Source organism: Schistocerca americana, unplaced genomic scaffold, assembly GCF_021461395.2.
Source record: "Schistocerca americana isolate TAMUIC-IGC-003095 unplaced genomic scaffold, iqSchAmer2.1 HiC_scaffold_119, whole genome shotgun sequence".
Taxonomy (NCBI): Eukaryota; Metazoa; Arthropoda; class Insecta; order Orthoptera; family Acrididae; genus Schistocerca; species Schistocerca americana.
In genome coordinates this window covers 66,049-82,130 of record NW_025725253.1, presented here as the reverse complement: position 1 = coordinate 82,130, position 16,082 = coordinate 66,049, and the positions used below count along the sequence as shown (strand labels likewise).

At 49.6% G+C, this 16,082-nt stretch overlaps 13 non-coding genes across 13 annotated transcripts; all 13 read left to right on the top strand.

Annotated features, from left to right (window-relative positions):
* Positions 1-767: 767 nt before the first annotated feature.
* On the top strand, positions 768-886 carry LOC124563308. Its single transcript, XR_006970076.1, has one exon. It is a non-coding gene; the product is annotated as a 5S ribosomal RNA (ribosomal RNA).
* Positions 887-1,907: 1,021 nt separating this feature from the next.
* On the top strand, positions 1,908-2,026 carry LOC124563295. Its single transcript, XR_006970065.1, has one exon. It is a non-coding gene; the product is annotated as a 5S ribosomal RNA (ribosomal RNA).
* A 1,021-nt stretch (positions 2,027-3,047) lies between these two features.
* Positions 3,048-3,166, top strand: LOC124563283. The gene has a single exon (XR_006970054.1). It is a non-coding gene; the product is annotated as a 5S ribosomal RNA (ribosomal RNA).
* A 1,032-nt stretch (positions 3,167-4,198) lies between these two features.
* On the top strand, positions 4,199-4,317 carry LOC124563271. Its single transcript, XR_006970043.1, has one exon. It is a non-coding gene; the product is annotated as a 5S ribosomal RNA (ribosomal RNA).
* A 1,118-nt stretch (positions 4,318-5,435) lies between these two features.
* LOC124563259 lies at positions 5,436-5,554 on the top strand. The gene has a single exon (XR_006970032.1). It is a non-coding gene; the product is annotated as a 5S ribosomal RNA (ribosomal RNA).
* A 1,117-nt stretch (positions 5,555-6,671) lies between these two features.
* LOC124563247 lies at positions 6,672-6,790 on the top strand. The gene has a single exon (XR_006970021.1). It is a non-coding gene; the product is annotated as a 5S ribosomal RNA (ribosomal RNA).
* A 1,032-nt stretch (positions 6,791-7,822) lies between these two features.
* On the top strand, positions 7,823-7,941 carry LOC124563235. The gene has a single exon (XR_006970010.1). It is a non-coding gene; the product is annotated as a 5S ribosomal RNA (ribosomal RNA).
* Positions 7,942-9,059: 1,118 nt separating this feature from the next.
* On the top strand, positions 9,060-9,178 carry LOC124563223. Its single transcript, XR_006969999.1, has one exon. It is a non-coding gene; the product is annotated as a 5S ribosomal RNA (ribosomal RNA).
* A 1,033-nt stretch (positions 9,179-10,211) lies between these two features.
* On the top strand, positions 10,212-10,330 carry LOC124563211. The gene has a single exon (XR_006969988.1). It is a non-coding gene; the product is annotated as a 5S ribosomal RNA (ribosomal RNA).
* Positions 10,331-11,448: 1,118 nt separating this feature from the next.
* LOC124563198 lies at positions 11,449-11,567 on the top strand. The gene has a single exon (XR_006969976.1). It is a non-coding gene; the product is annotated as a 5S ribosomal RNA (ribosomal RNA).
* Positions 11,568-12,686: 1,119 nt separating this feature from the next.
* On the top strand, positions 12,687-12,805 carry LOC124563184. Its single transcript, XR_006969965.1, has one exon. It is a non-coding gene; the product is annotated as a 5S ribosomal RNA (ribosomal RNA).
* A 1,032-nt stretch (positions 12,806-13,837) lies between these two features.
* Positions 13,838-13,956, top strand: LOC124563172. The gene has a single exon (XR_006969954.1). It is a non-coding gene; the product is annotated as a 5S ribosomal RNA (ribosomal RNA).
* Positions 13,957-15,074: 1,118 nt separating this feature from the next.
* Positions 15,075-15,193, top strand: LOC124563160. The gene has a single exon (XR_006969943.1). It is a non-coding gene; the product is annotated as a 5S ribosomal RNA (ribosomal RNA).
* Positions 15,194-16,082: the final 889 nt, after the last annotated feature.

Below are 16,082 nucleotides of genomic sequence, written 5' to 3'. Positions count from 1 at the left end.
CCTACTTCGATATGTAATTATAAATTTATTCCTCAGTCGTCTCGTCTCGTCTCGTCATCTCCTGCAGACGTTTCTTGTGCTTGCGCTGTTATATGGGCCACGACCCGAGCGGCAGCGAGCGGCAGTCGAGCAAAGTCGGGACAAGTCGGGACGGGGACAGGGACAGCGATAGGAATGGTGCGAATGCACTGCAAATTACGCAAACACCTCGTCTGAGGCGAGGCGAGGAAGCTCACATCGCCAGCAGTGGCGCCCTCCAACAACACTCTGCCACACCCCGCACAGGCCATACGCCGGTCGGCCGCGCGCCAGCCCTCCTGCGCTGGACACCAGGGACAAGATGCGTCTTCCGCGAGTGTCGAAGGCTGCACGCGCCAAGCGGATGACAGGAGGTGCAACGAGAAGCTGCGCGTCTCACACACACGGCGGCGCGCCCGCTAATTCGGCAGTCGCTCTGCTGGCACGTCGGATTGCAGAAGGAAGTGCTTACAATTACAATTCTGTTCGTGTTTTATGTTGTAAAGTTGTTAGCTTGTAACGATGTAATGTTAATAAATAAATTTATAAATCTCACAAAAAAAAAAAAAAAATACACGAAGCGCGTCCTTCCGGCTCATAAGTTTTGGAACTCAGGATTGCGTTCGCGCTAACGTGACGAATTGTCAATAAAAAAAAAATGCGGCTGCTTTCGACCGAAAAGTATGATTTTGTGTGTGTTGGGATAAGAACCGAATGCGAATTCTGCCATGCGCCTACATTATATGGGCGCCAACGGCCATACCATGTTGAGTACACCGGTTCTCGTCCGATCACCGAAGTTAAGCAACATCGGGCGTGGTTAGTACTTGGATGGGTGACCACCTGGGAACACCACGTGCTGTTGGCTCCCTTTCATTTACCTTTTTTTTTTTATACCGCCCTCTTTCCATACCACCGTTCTGTTGTGACAAAGATTCTTGCTTAAGCATTTTAATCTACTGTAATGACCATAAGGTGCGAAATTGCAGTAAATATCTCAGTTTGAGGGAGAATGTGCTAACCAAGTTCGCCAGGAAGTCTTTGAAAACGACAAAACAGTACGAATCGGCAGATGTGTTCTGAAATACGTCAGCGCCTGTTGTTGTGTAGCGGTGTACAATTCCTACTTCGATATGTAATTATAAATTTATTCCTCAGTCGTCTCGTCTCGTCTCGTCATCTCCTGCAGACGTTTCTTGTGCTTGCGCTGTTATATGGGCCACGACCCGAGCGGCAGCGAGCGGCAGTCGAGCAAAGTCGGGACAAGTCGGGACGGGGACAGGGACAGCGATAGGAATGGTGCGAATGCACTGCAAATTACGCAAACACCTCGTCTGAGGCGAGGCGAGGAAGCTCACATCGCCAGCAGTGGCGCCCTCCAACAACACTCTGCCACACCCCGCACAGGCCATACGCCGGTCGGCCGCGCGCCAGCCCTCCTGCGCTGGACACCAGGGACAAGATGCGTCTTCCGCGAGTGTCGAAGGCTGCACGCGCCAAGCGGATGACAGGAGGTGCAACGAGAAGCTGCGCGTCTCACACACACGGCGGCGCGCCCGCTAATTCGGCAGTCGCTCTGCTGGCACGTCGGATTGCAGAAGGAAGTGCTTACAATTACAATTCTGTTCGTGTTTTATGTTGTAAAGTTGTTAGCTTGTAACGATGTAATGTTAATAAATAAATTTATAAATCTCACAAAAAAAAAAAAAAAATACACGAAGCGCGTCCTTCCGGCTCATAAGTTTTGGAACTCAGGATTGCGTTCGCGCTAACGTGACGAATTGTCAATAAAAAAAAAATGCGGCTGCTTTCGACCGAAAAGTATGATTTTGTGTGTGTTGGGATAAGAACCGAATGCGAATTCTGCCATGCGCCTACATTATATGGGCGCCAACGGCCATACCATGTTGAGTACACCGGTTCTCGTCCGATCACCGAAGTTAAGCAACATCGGGCGTGGTTAGTACTTGGATGGGTGACCACCTGGGAACACCACGTGCTGTTGGCTCCCTTTCATTTACCTTTTTTTTTTTATACCGCCCTCTTTCCATACCACCGTTCTGTTGTGACAAAGATTCTTGCTTAAGCATTTTAATCTACTGTAATGACCATAAGGTGCGAAATTGCAGTAAATATCTCAGTTTGAGGGAGAATGTGCTAACCAAGTTCGCCAGGAAGTCTTTGAAAACGACAAAACAGTACGAATCGGCAGATGTGTTCTGAAATACGTCAGCGCCTGTTGTTGTGTAGCGGTGTACAATTCCTACTTCGATATGTAATTATAAATTTATTCCTCAGTCGTCTCGTCTCGTCTCGTCATCTCCTGCAGACGTTTCTTGTGCTTGCGCTGTTATATGGGCCACGACCCGAGCGGCAGCGAGCGGCAGTCGAGCAAAGTCGGGACAAGTCGGGACGGGGACAGGGACAGCGATAGGAATGGTGCGAATGCACTGCAAATTACGCAAACACCTCGTCTGAGGCGAGGCGAGGAAGCTCACATCGCCAGCAGTGGCGCCCTCCAACAACACTCTGCCACACCCCGCACAGGCCATACGCCGGTCGGCCGCGCGCCAGCCCTCCTGCGCTGGACACCAGGGACAAGATGCGTCTTCCGCGAGTGTCGAAGGCTGCACGCGCCAAGCGGATGACAGGAGGTGCAACGAGAAGCTGCGCGTCTCACACACACGGCGGCGCGCCCGCTAATTCGGCAGTCGCTCTGCTGGCACGTCGGATTGCAGAAGGAAGTGCTTACAATTACAATTCTGTTCGTGTTTTATGTTGTAAAGTTGTTAGCTTGTAACGATGTAATGTTAATAAATAAATTTATAAATCTCACAAAAAAAAAAAAAAAATACACGAAGCGCGTCCTTCCGGCTCATAAGTTTTGGAACTCAGGATTGCGTTCGCGCTAACGTGACGAATTGTCAATAAAAAAAAAATGCGGCTGCTTTCGACCGAAAAGTATGATTTTGTGTGTGTTGGGATTAGAACCGAATGCGAATTCTTCCATGCGCCTACATTATATGGGCGCCAACGGCCATACCATGTTGAATACACCGGTTCTCGTCCGATCACCGAAGTTAAACAACATCGGGCGTGGTTAGTACTTGGATGGGTGACCACCTGGGAACACCTCGTGCTGTTGGCTCCCTTTCATTTACTTTTTTTTTTTATACCGCCCTCTTTCCATACCACCGTTCTGTTGTGACAAAGATTCTTGCTTAAGCATTTTAATCTACTGTAATGACCATAAGGTGCGAAATTGCAGTAAATATCTCAGTTTGAGGGAGAATGTGCTAACCAAGTTCGCCAGGAAGTCTTTGAAAACGACAAAACAGTACGAATCGGCAGATGTGTTCTGAAATACGTCAGCGCCTGTTGTTGTGTAGCGGTGTACAATTCCTACTTCGATATGTAATTATAAATTTATTCCTTAGTCGACTCGTCTCGTCTCGTCATCTCCTGCAGACGTTTCTTGTGCTTGCGCTGTTATATGGGCCACGACCCGAGCGGCAGCGAGCGGCAGTCGAGCAAAGTCGGGACAAGTCGGGACGGGGACAGGGACAGGAATGGTGCGAATGCACTGCAAATTACGCAAACACCTCGTCTGAGGCGAGGCGAGGCGAGGCGAGGAAGCTCACATCGCCAGCAGTGGCGCCCTCCAACAAGACACTGCCACACCCCGCACAGGCCTTACGCCGGTCGGCCGCGCGCCAGCCCTCCTGCGCTGGACACCAGGAACAAGATGCGTCTTCCGCGAGTGTCGAAGGCTGCACGCGCCAAGCGGATGACAGGAGGTGCAACGAGAAGCTGCGCGTCTCACACACACGGCGGCGCGCCCGCTAATTCGGCAGTCGCTCTGCTGGCACGTCGGATTGCGGAAGGAAGTGCTTACAATTACAATTCTGTTCGTGTTTTATGTTGTAAAGTTGTTAGCTTGTAACGATGTAATGTTAATAAATAAATTCATAAATCTCCAAAAAAAAAAAAAAAAAAAAAAAAATACACGAAGCGCGTCCTTCCGGCTCATAAGTTTTGGATCTCAGGATTGCGTTCGCGCTAACGTGACGAATTGTCAATAAAAAAAAAATGCGGCTGCTTTCGACCGAAAAGTATGATTTTGTGTGTGTTGGGATTAGAACCGAATGCGAATTCTTCCATGCGCCTACATTATATGGGCGCCAACGGCCATACCATGTTGAATACACCGGTTCTCGTCCGATCACCGAAGTTAAACAACATCGGGCGTGGTTAGTACTTGGATGGGTGACCACCTGGGAACACCTCGTGCTGTTGGCTCCCTTTCATTTACTTTTTTTTTTTATACCGCCCTCTTTCCATACCACCGTTCTGTTGTGACAAAGATTCTTGCTTAAGCATTTTAATCTACTGTAATGACCATAAGGTGCGAAATTGCAGTAAATATCTCAGTTTGAGGGAGAATGTGCTAACCAAGTTCGCCAGGAAGTCTTTGAAAACGACAAAACAGTACGAATCGGCAGATGTGTTCTGAAATACGTCAGCGCCTGTTGTTGTGTAGCGGTGTACAATTCCTACTTCGATATGTAATTATAAATTTATTCCTTAGTCGACTCGTCTCGTCTCGTCATCTCCTGCAGACGTTTCTTGTGCTTGCGCTGTTATATGGGCCACGACCCGAGCGGCAGCGAGCGGCAGTCGAGCAAAGTCGGGACAAGTCGGGACGGGGACTGGGACAGGAATGGTGCGAATGCACTGCAAATTACGCAAACACCTCGTCTGAGGCGAGGCGAGGCGAGGCGAGGCGAGGAAGCTCACATCGGAATGGTGCGAATGCACTGCAAATTACGCAAACACCTCGTCTGAGGCGAGGCGAGGCGAGGCGAGGCGAGGAAGCTCACATCGCCAGCAGTGGCGCCCTCCAACAAGACACTGCCACACCCCGCACAGGCCTTACGCCGGTCGGCCGCGCTCCAGCCCTCCTGCGCTGGACACCAGGAACAAGATGCGTCTTCCGCGAGTGTCGAAGGCTGCACGCGCCAAGCGGATGACAGGAGGTGCAACGAGAAGCTGCGCGTCTCACACACACGGCGGCGCGCCCGCTAATTCGGCAGTCGCTCTGCTGGCACGTCGGATTGCGGAAGGAAGTGCTTACAATTACAATTCTGTTCGTGTTTTATGTTGTAAAGTTGTTAGCTTGTAACGATGTAATGTTAATAAATAAATTCATAAATCTCCAAAAAAAAAAAAAAAAAAAAAAATACACGAAGCGCGTCCTTCCGGCTCATAAGTTTTGGATCTCAGGATTGCGTTCGCGCTAACGTGACGAATTGTCAATAAAAAAAAAATGCGGCTGCTTTCGACCGAAAAGTATGATTTTGTGTGTGTTGGGATTAGAACCGAATGCGAATTCTTCCATGCGCCTACATTATATGGGCGCCAACGGCCATACCATGTTGAATACACCGGTTCTCGTCCGATCACCGAAGTTAAACAACATCGGGCGTGGTTAGTACTTGGATGGGTGACCACCTGGGAACACCTCGTGCTGTTGGCTCCCTTTCATTTACTTTTTTTTTTTATACCGCCCTCTTTCCATACCACCGTTCTGTTGTGACAAAGATTCTTGCTTAAGCATTTTAATCTACTGTAATGACCATAAGGTGCGAAATTGCAGTAAATATCTCAGTTTGAGGGAGAATGTGCTAACCAAGTTCGCCAGGAAGTCTTTGAAAACGACAAAACAGTACGAATCGGCAGATGTGTTCTGAAATACGTCAGCGCCTGTTGTTGTGTAGCGGTGTACAATTCCTACTTCGATATGTAATTATAAATTTATTCCTTAGTCGACTCGTCTCGTCTCGTCATCTCCTGCAGACGTTTCTTGTGCTTGCGCTGTTATATGGGCCACGACCCGAGCGGCAGCGAGCGGCAGTCGAGCAAAGTCGGGACAAGTCGGGACGGGGACTGGGACAGGAATGGTGCGAATGCACTGCAAATTACGCAAACACCTCGTCTGAGGCGAGGCGAGGCGAGGCGAGGCGAGGAAGCTCACATCGGAATGGTGCGAATGCACTGCAAATTACGCAAACACCTCGTCTGAGGCGAGGCGAGGCGAGGCGAGGCGAGGAAGCTCACATCGCCAGCAGTGGCGCCCTCCAACAAGACACTGCCACACCCCGCACAGGCCTTACGCCGGTCGGCCGCGCTCCAGCCCTCCTGCGCTGGACACCAGGAACAAGATGCGTCTTCCGCGAGTGTCGAAGGCTGCACGCGCCAAGCGGATGACAGGAGGTGCAACGAGAAGCTGCGCGTCTCACACACACGGCGGCGCGCCCGCTAATTCGGCAGTCGCTCTGCTGGCACGTCGGATTGCGGAAGGAAGTGCTTACAATTACAATTCTGTTCGTGTTTTATGTTGTAAAGTTGTTAGCTTGTAACGATGTAATGTTAATAAATAAATTCATAAATCTCCAAAAAAAAAAAAAAAAAAAAAATACACGAAGCGCGTCCTTCCGGCTCATAAGTTTTGGATCTCAGGATTGCGTTCGCGCTAACGTGACGAATTGTCAATAAAAAAAAAATGCGGCTGCTTTCGACCGAAAAGTATGATTTTGTGTGTGTTGGGATTAGAACCGAATGCGAATTCTTCCATGCGCCTACATTATATGGGCGCCAACGGCCATACCATGTTGAATACACCGGTTCTCGTCCGATCACCGAAGTTAAACAACATCGGGCGTGGTTAGTACTTGGATGGGTGACCACCTGGGAACACCTCGTGCTGTTGGCTCCCTTTCATTTACTTTTTTTTTTTATACCGCCCTCTTTCCATACCACCGTTCTGTTGTGACAAAGATTCTTGCTTAAGCATTTTAATCTACTGTAATGACCATAAGGTGCGAAATTGCAGTAAATATCTCAGTTTGAGGGAGAATGTGCTAACCAAGTTCGCCAGGAAGTCTTTGAAAACGACAAAACAGTACGAATCGGCAGATGTGTTCTGAAATACGTCAGCGCCTGTTGTTGTGTAGCGGTGTACAATTCCTACTTCGATATGTAATTATAAATTTATTCCTTAGTCGACTCGTCTCGTCTCGTCATCTCCTGCAGACGTTTCTTGTGCTTGCGCTGTTATATGGGCCACGACCCGAGCGGCAGCGAGCGGCAGTCGAGCAAAGTCGGGACAAGTCGGGACGGGGACAGGGACAGGAATGGTGCGAATGCACTGCAAATTACGCAAACACCTCGTCTGAGGCGAGGCGAGGCGAGGCGAGGAAGCTCACATCGCCAGCAGTGGCGCCCTCCAACAAGACACTGCCACACCCCGCACAGGCCTTACGCCGGTCGGCCGCGCGCCAGCCCTCCTGCGCTGGACACCAGGAACAAGATGCGTCTTCCGCGAGTGTCGAAGGCTGCACGCGCCAAGCGGATGACAGGAGGTGCAACGAGAAGCTGCGCGTCTCACACACACGGCGGCGCGCCCGCTAATTCGGCAGTCGCTCTGCTGGCACGTCGGATTGCGGAAGGAAGTGCTTACAATTACAATTCTGTTCGTGTTTTATGTTGTAAAGTTGTTAGCTTGTAACGATGTAATGTTAATAAATAAATTCATAAATCTCCAAAAAAAAAAAAAAAAAAAAAAAAATACACGAAGCGCGTCCTTCCGGCTCATAAGTTTTGGATCTCAGGATTGCGTTCGCGCTAACGTGACGAATTGTCAATAAAAAAAAAATGCGGCTGCTTTCGACCGAAAAGTATGATTTTGTGTGTGTTGGGATTAGAACCGAATGCGAATTCTTCCATGCGCCTACATTATATGGGCGCCAACGGCCATACCATGTTGAATACACCGGTTCTCGTCCGATCACCGAAGTTAAACAACATCGGGCGTGGTTAGTACTTGGATGGGTGACCACCTGGGAACACCTCGTGCTGTTGGCTCCCTTTCATTTACTTTTTTTTTTTATACCGCCCTCTTTCCATACCACCGTTCTGTTGTGACAAAGATTCTTGCTTAAGCATTTTAATCTACTGTAATGACCATAAGGTGCGAAATTGCAGTAAATATCTCAGTTTGAGGGAGAATGTGCTAACCAAGTTCGCCAGGAAGTCTTTGAAAACGACAAAACAGTACGAATCGGCAGATGTGTTCTGAAATACGTCAGCGCCTGTTGTTGTGTAGCGGTGTACAATTCCTACTTCGATATGTAATTATAAATTTATTCCTTAGTCGACTCGTCTCGTCTCGTCATCTCCTGCAGACGTTTCTTGTGCTTGCGCTGTTATATGGGCCACGACCCGAGCGGCAGCGAGCGGCAGTCGAGCAAAGTCGGGACAAGTCGGGACGGGGACTGGGACAGGAATGGTGCGAATGCACTGCAAATTACGCAAACACCTCGTCTGAGGCGAGGCGAGGCGAGGCGAGGCGAGGAAGCTCACATCGGAATGGTGCGAATGCACTGCAAATTACGCAAACACCTCGTCTGAGGCGAGGCGAGGCGAGGCGAGGCGAGGAAGCTCACATCGCCAGCAGTGGCGCCCTCCAACAAGACACTGCCACACCCCGCACAGGCCTTACGCCGGTCGGCCGCGCTCCAGCCCTCCTGCGCTGGACACCAGGAACAAGATGCGTCTTCCGCGAGTGTCGAAGGCTGCACGCGCCAAGCGGATGACAGGAGGTGCAACGAGAAGCTGCGCGTCTCACACACACGGCGGCGCGCCCGCTAATTCGGCAGTCGCTCTGCTGGCACGTCGGATTGCGGAAGGAAGTGCTTACAATTACAATTCTGTTCGTGTTTTATGTTGTAAAGTTGTTAGCTTGTAACGATGTAATGTTAATAAATAAATTCATAAATCTCCAAAAAAAAAAAAAAAAAAAAAAATACACGAAGCGCGTCCTTCCGGCTCATAAGTTTTGGATCTCAGGATTGCGTTCGCGCTAACGTGACGAATTGTCAATAAAAAAAAAATGCGGCTGCTTTCGACCGAAAAGTATGATTTTGTGTGTGTTGGGATTAGAACCGAATGCGAATTCTTCCATGCGCCTACATTATATGGGCGCCAACGGCCATACCATGTTGAATACACCGGTTCTCGTCCGATCACCGAAGTTAAACAACATCGGGCGTGGTTAGTACTTGGATGGGTGACCACCTGGGAACACCTCGTGCTGTTGGCTCCCTTTCATTTACTTTTTTTTTTTTATACCGCCCTCTTTCCATACCACCGTTCTGTTGTGACAAAGATTCTTGCTTAAGCATTTTAATCTACTGTAATGACCATAAGGTGCGAAATTGCAGTAAATATCTCAGTTTGAGGGAGAATGTGCTAACCAAGTTCGCCAGGAAGTCTTTGAAAACGACAAAACAGTACGAATCGGCAGATGTGTTCTGAAATACGTCAGCGCCTGTTGTTGTGTAGCGGTGTACAATTCCTACTTCGATATGTAATTATAAATTTATTCCTTAGTCGACTCGTCTCGTCTCGTCATCTCCTGCAGACGTTTCTTGTGCTTGCGCTGTTATATGGGCCACGACCCGAGCGGCAGCGAGCGGCAGTCGAGCAAAGTCGGGACAAGTCGGGACGGGGACAGGGACAGGAATGGTGCGAATGCACTGCAAATTACGCAAACACCTCGTCTGAGGCGAGGCGAGGCGAGGCGAGGAAGCTCACATCGCCAGCAGTGGCGCCCTCCAACAAGACACTGCCACACCCCGCACAGGCCTTACGCCGGTCGGCCGCGCGCCAGCCCTCCTGCGCTGGACACCAGGAACAAGATGCGTCTTCCGCGAGTGTCGAAGGCTGCACGCGCCAAGCGGATGACAGGAGGTGCAACGAGAAGCTGCGCGTCTCACACACACGGCGGCGCGCCCGCTAATTCGGCAGTCGCTCTGCTGGCACGTCGGATTGCGGAAGGAAGTGCTTACAATTACAATTCTGTTCGTGTTTTATGTTGTAAAGTTGTTAGCTTGTAACGATGTAATGTTAATAAATAAATTCATAAATCTCCAAAAAAAAAAAAAAAAAAAAAAAAATACACGAAGCGCGTCCTTCCGGCTCATAAGTTTTGGATCTCAGGATTGCGTTCGCGCTAACGTGACGAATTGTCAATAAAAAAAAAATGCGGCTGCTTTCGACCGAAAAGTATGATTTTGTGTGTGTTGGGATTAGAACCGAATGCGAATTCTTCCATGCGCCTACATTATATGGGCGCCAACGGCCATACCATGTTGAATACACCGGTTCTCGTCCGATCACCGAAGTTAAACAACATCGGGCGTGGTTAGTACTTGGATGGGTGACCACCTGGGAACACCTCGTGCTGTTGGCTCCCTTTCATTTACTTTTTTTTTTTATACCGCCCTCTTTCCATACCACCGTTCTGTTGTGACAAAGATTCTTGCTTAAGCATTTTAATCTACTGTAATGACCATAAGGTGCGAAATTGCAGTAAATATCTCAGTTTGAGGGAGAATGTGCTAACCAAGTTCGCCAGGAAGTCTTTGAAAACGACAAAACAGTACGAATCGGCAGATGTGTTCTGAAATACGTCAGCGCCTGTTGTTGTGTAGCGGTGTACAATTCCTACTTCGATATGTAATTATAAATTTATTCCTTAGTCGACTCGTCTCGTCTCGTCATCTCCTGCAGACGTTTCTTGTGCTTGCGCTGTTATATGGGCCACGACCCGAGCGGCAGCGAGCGGCAGTCGAGCAAAGTCGGGACAAGTCGGGACGGGGACTGGGACAGGAATGGTGCGAATGCACTGCAAATTACGCAAACACCTCGTCTGAGGCGAGGCGAGGCGAGGCGAGGCGAGGAAGCTCACATCGGAATGGTGCGAATGCACTGCAAATTACGCAAACACCTCGTCTGAGGCGAGGCGAGGCGAGGCGAGGCGAGGAAGCTCACATCGCCAGCAGTGGCGCCCTCCAACAAGACACTGCCACACCCCGCACAGGCCTTACGCCGGTCGGCCGCGCTCCAGCCCTCCTGCGCTGGACACCAGGAACAAGATGCGTCTTCCGCGAGTGTCGAAGGCTGCACGCGCCAAGCGGATGACAGGAGGTGCAACGAGAAGCTGCGCGTCTCACACACACGGCGGCGCGCCCGCTAATTCGGCAGTCGCTCTGCTGGCACGTCGGATTGCGGAAGGAAGTGCTTACAATTACAATTCTGTTCGTGTTTTATGTTGTAAAGTTGTTAGCTTGTAACGATGTAATGTTAATAAATAAATTCATAAATCTCCAAAAAAAAAAAAAAAAAAAAAAATACACGAAGCGCGTCCTTCCGGCTCATAAGTTTTGGATCTCAGGATTGCGTTCGCGCTAACGTGACGAATTGTCAATAAAAAAAAAATGCGGCTGCTTTCGACCGAAAAGTATGATTTTGTGTGTGTTGGGATTAGAACCGAATGCGAATTCTTCCATGCGCCTACATTATATGGGCGCCAACGGCCATACCATGTTGAATACACCGGTTCTCGTCCGATCACCGAAGTTAAACAACATCGGGCGTGGTTAGTACTTGGATGGGTGACCACCTGGGAACACCTCGTGCTGTTGGCTCCCTTTCATTTACTTTTTTTTTTTATACCGCCCTCTTTCCATACCACCGTTCTGTTGTGACAAAGATTCTTGCTTAAGCATTTTAATCTACTGTAATGACCATAAGGTGCGAAATTGCAGTAAATATCTCAGTTTGAGGGAGAATGTGCTAACCAAGTTCGCCAGGAAGTCTTTGAAAACGACAAAACAGTACGAATCGGCAGATGTGTTCTGAAATACGTCAGCGCCTGTTGTTGTGTAGCGGTGTACAATTCCTACTTCGATATGTAATTATAAATTTATTCCTTAGTCGACTCGTCTCGTCTCGTCATCTCCTGCAGACGTTTCTTGTGCTTGCGCTGTTATATGGGCCACGACCCGAGCGGCAGCGAGCGGCAGTCGAGCAAAGTCGGGACAAGTCGGGACGGGGACTGGGACAGGAATGGTGCGAATGCACTGCAAATTACGCAAACACCTCGTCTGAGGCGAGGCGAGGCGAGGCGAGGCGAGGAAGCTCACATCGGAATGGTGCGAATGCACTGCAAATTACGCAAACACCTCGTCTGAGGCGAGGCGAGGCGAGGCGAGGCGAGGAAGCTCACATCGCCAGCAGTGGCGCCCTCCAACAAGACACTGCCACACCCCGCACAGGCCTTACGCCGGTCGGCCGCGCTCCAGCCCTCCTGCGCTGGACACCAGGAACAAGATGCGTCTTCCGCGAGTGTCGAAGGCTGCACGCGCCAAGCGGATGACAGGAGGTGCAACGAGAAGCTGCGCGTCTCACACACACGGCGGCGCGCCCGCTAATTCGGCAGTCGCTCTGCTGGCACGTCGGATTGCGGAAGGAAGTGCTTACAATTACAATTCTGTTCGTGTTTTATGTTGTAAAGTTGTTAGCTTGTAACGATGTAATGTTAATAAATAAATTCATAAATCTCCAAAAAAAAAAAAAAAAAAAAAAAATACACGAAGCGCGTCCTTCCGGCTCATAAGTTTTGGATCTCAGGATTGCGTTCGCGCTAACGTGACGAATTGTCAATAAAAAAAAAATGCGGCTGCTTTCGACCGAAAAGTATGATTTTGTGTGTGTTGGGATTAGAACCGAATGCGAATTCTTCCATGCGCCTACATTATATGGGCGCCAACGGCCATACCATGTTGAATACACCGGTTCTCGTCCGATCACCGAAGTTAAACAACATCGGGCGTGGTTAGTACTTGGATGGGTGACCACCTGGGAACACCTCGTGCTGTTGGCTCCCTTTCATTTACTTTTTTTTTTTATACCGCCCTCTTTCCATACCACCGTTCTGTTGTGACAAAGATTCTTGCTTAAGCATTTTAATCTACTGTAATGACCATAAGGTGCGAAATTGCAGTAAATATCTCAGTTTGAGGGAGAATGTGCTAACCAAGTTCGCCAGGAAGTCTTTGAAAACGACAAAACAGTACGAATCGGCAGATGTGTTCTGAAATACGTCAGCGCCTGTTGTTGTGTAGCGGTGTACAATTCCTACTTCGATATGTAATTATAAATTTATTCCTTAGTCGACTCGTCTCGTCTCGTCATCTCCTGCAGACGTTTCTTGTGCTTGCGCTGTTATATGGGCCACGACCCGAGCGGCAGCGAGCGGCAGTCGAGCAAAGTCGGGACAAGTCGGGACGGGGACAGGGACAGGAATGGTGCGAATGCACTGCAAATTACGCAAACACCTCGTCTGAGGCGAGGCGAGGCGAGGCGAGGAAGCTCACATCGCCAGCAGTGGCGCCCTCCAACAAGACACTGCCACACCCCGCACAGGCCTTACGCCGGTCGGCCGCGCGCCAGCCCTCCTGCGCTGGACACCAGGAACAAGATGCGTCTTCCGCGAGTGTCGAAGGCTGCACGCGCCAAGCGGATGACAGGAGGTGCAACGAGAAGCTGCGCGTCTCACACACACGGCGGCGCGCCCGCTAATTCGGCAGTCGCTCTGCTGGCACGTCGGATTGCGGAAGGAAGTGCTTACAATTACAATTCTGTTCGTGTTTTATGTTGTAAAGTTGTTAGCTTGTAACGATGTAATGTTAATAAATAAATTCATAAATCTCCAAAAAAAAAAAAAAAAAAAAAAAAATACACGAAGCGCGTCCTTCCGGCTCATAAGTTTTGGATCTCAGGATTGCGTTCGCGCTAACGTGACGAATTGTCAATAAAAAAAAAATGCGGCTGCTTTCGACCGAAAAGTATGATTTTGTGTGTGTTGGGATTAGAACCGAATGCGAATTCTTCCATGCGCCTACATTATATGGGCGCCAACGGCCATACCATGTTGAATACACCGGTTCTCGTCCGATCACCGAAGTTAAACAACATCGGGCGTGGTTAGTACTTGGATGGGTGACCACCTGGGAACACCTCGTGCTGTTGGCTCCCTTTCATTTACTTTTTTTTTTTATACCGCCCTCTTTCCATACCACCGTTCTGTTGTGACAAAGATTCTTGCTTAAGCATTTTAATCTACTGTAATGACCATAAGGTGCGAAATTGCAGTAAATATCTCAGTTTGAGGGAGAATGTGCTAACCAAGTTCGCCAGGAAGTCTTTGAAAACGACAAAACAGTACGAATCGGCAGATGTGTTCTGAAATACGTCAGCGCCTGTTGTTGTGTAGCGGTGTACAATTCCTACTTCGATATGTAATTATAAATTTATTCCTTAGTCGACTCGTCTCGTCTCGTCATCTCCTGCAGACGTTTCTTGTGCTTGCGCTGTTATATGGGCCACGACCCGAGCGGCAGCGAGCGGCAGTCGAGCAAAGTCGGGACAAGTCGGGACGGGGACTGGGACAGGAATGGTGCGAATGCACTGCAAATTACGCAAACACCTCGTCTGAGGCGAGGCGAGGCGAGGCGAGGCGAGGAAGCTCACATCGGAATGGTGCGAATGCACTGCAAATTACGCAAACACCTCGTCTGAGGCGAGGCGAGGCGAGGCGAGGCGAGGAAGCTCACATCGCCAGCAGTGGCGCCCTCCAACAAGACACTGCCACACCCCGCACAGGCCTTACGCCGGTCGGCCGCGCTCCAGCCCTCCTGCGCTGGACACCAGGAACAAGATGCGTCTTCCGCGAGTGTCGAAGGCTGCACGCGCCAAGCGGATGACAGGAGGTGCAACGAGAAGCTGCGCGTCTCACACACACGGCGGCGCGCCCGCTAATTCGGCAGTCGCTCTGCTGGCACGTCGGATTGCGGAAGGAAGTGCTTACAATTACAATTCTGTTCGTGTTTTATGTTGTAAAGTTGTTAGCTTGTAACGATGTAATGTTAATAAATAAATTCATAAATCTCCAAAAAAAAAAAAAAAAAAAAAAATACACGAAGCGCGTCCTTCCGGCTCATAAGTTTTGGATCTCAGGATTGCGTTCGCGCTAACGTGACGAATTGTCAATAAAAAAAAAATGCGGCTGCTTTCGACCGAAAAGTATGATTTTGTGTGTGTTGGGATTAGAACCGAATGCGAATTCTTCCATGCGCCTACATTATATGGGCGCCAACGGCCATACCATGTTGAATACACCGGTTCTCGTCCGATCACCGAAGTTAAACAACATCGGGCGTGGTTAGTACTTGGATGGGTGACCACCTGGGAACACCTCGTGCTGTTGGCTCCCTTTCATTTACTTTTTTTTTTTATACCGCCCTCTTTCCATACCACCGTTCTGTTGTGACAAAGATTCTTGCTTAAGCATTTTAATCTACTGTAATGACCATAAGGTGCGAAATTGCAGTAAATATCTCAGTTTGAGGGAGAATGTGCTAACCAAGTTCGCCAGGAAGTCTTTGAAAACGACAAAACAGTACGAATCGGCAGATGTGTTCTGAAATACGTCAGCGCCTGTTGTTGTGTAGCGGTGTACAATTCCTACTTCGATATGTAATTATAAATTTATTCCTTAGTCGACTCGTCTCGTCTCGTCATCTCCTGCAGACGTTTCTTGTGCTTGCGCTGTTATATGGGCCACGACCCGAGCGGCAGCGAGCGGCAGTCGAGCAAAGTCGGGACAAGTCGGGACGGGGACAGGGACAGGAATGGTGCGAATGCACTGCAAATTACGCAAACACCTCGTCTGAGGCGAGGCGAGGCGAGGCGAGGAAGCTCACATCGCCAGCAGTGGCGCCCTCCAACAAGACACTGCCACACCCCGCACAGGCCTTACGCCGGTCGGCCGCGCGCCAGCCCTCCTGCGCTGGACACCAGGAACAAGATGCGTCTTCCGCGAGTGTCGAAGGCTGCACGCGCCAAGCGGATGACAGGAGGTGCAACGAGAAGCTGCGCGTCTCACACACACGGCGGCGCGCCCGCTAATTCGGCAGTCGCTCTGCTGGCACGTCGGATTGCGGAAGGAAGTGCTTACAATTACAATTCTGTTCGTGTTTTATGTTGTAAAGTTGTTAGCTTGTAACGATGTAATGTTAATAAATAAATTCATAAATCTCCAAAAAAAAAAAAAAAAAAAAAAAAAATACACGAAGCGCGTCCTTCCGGCTCATAAGTTT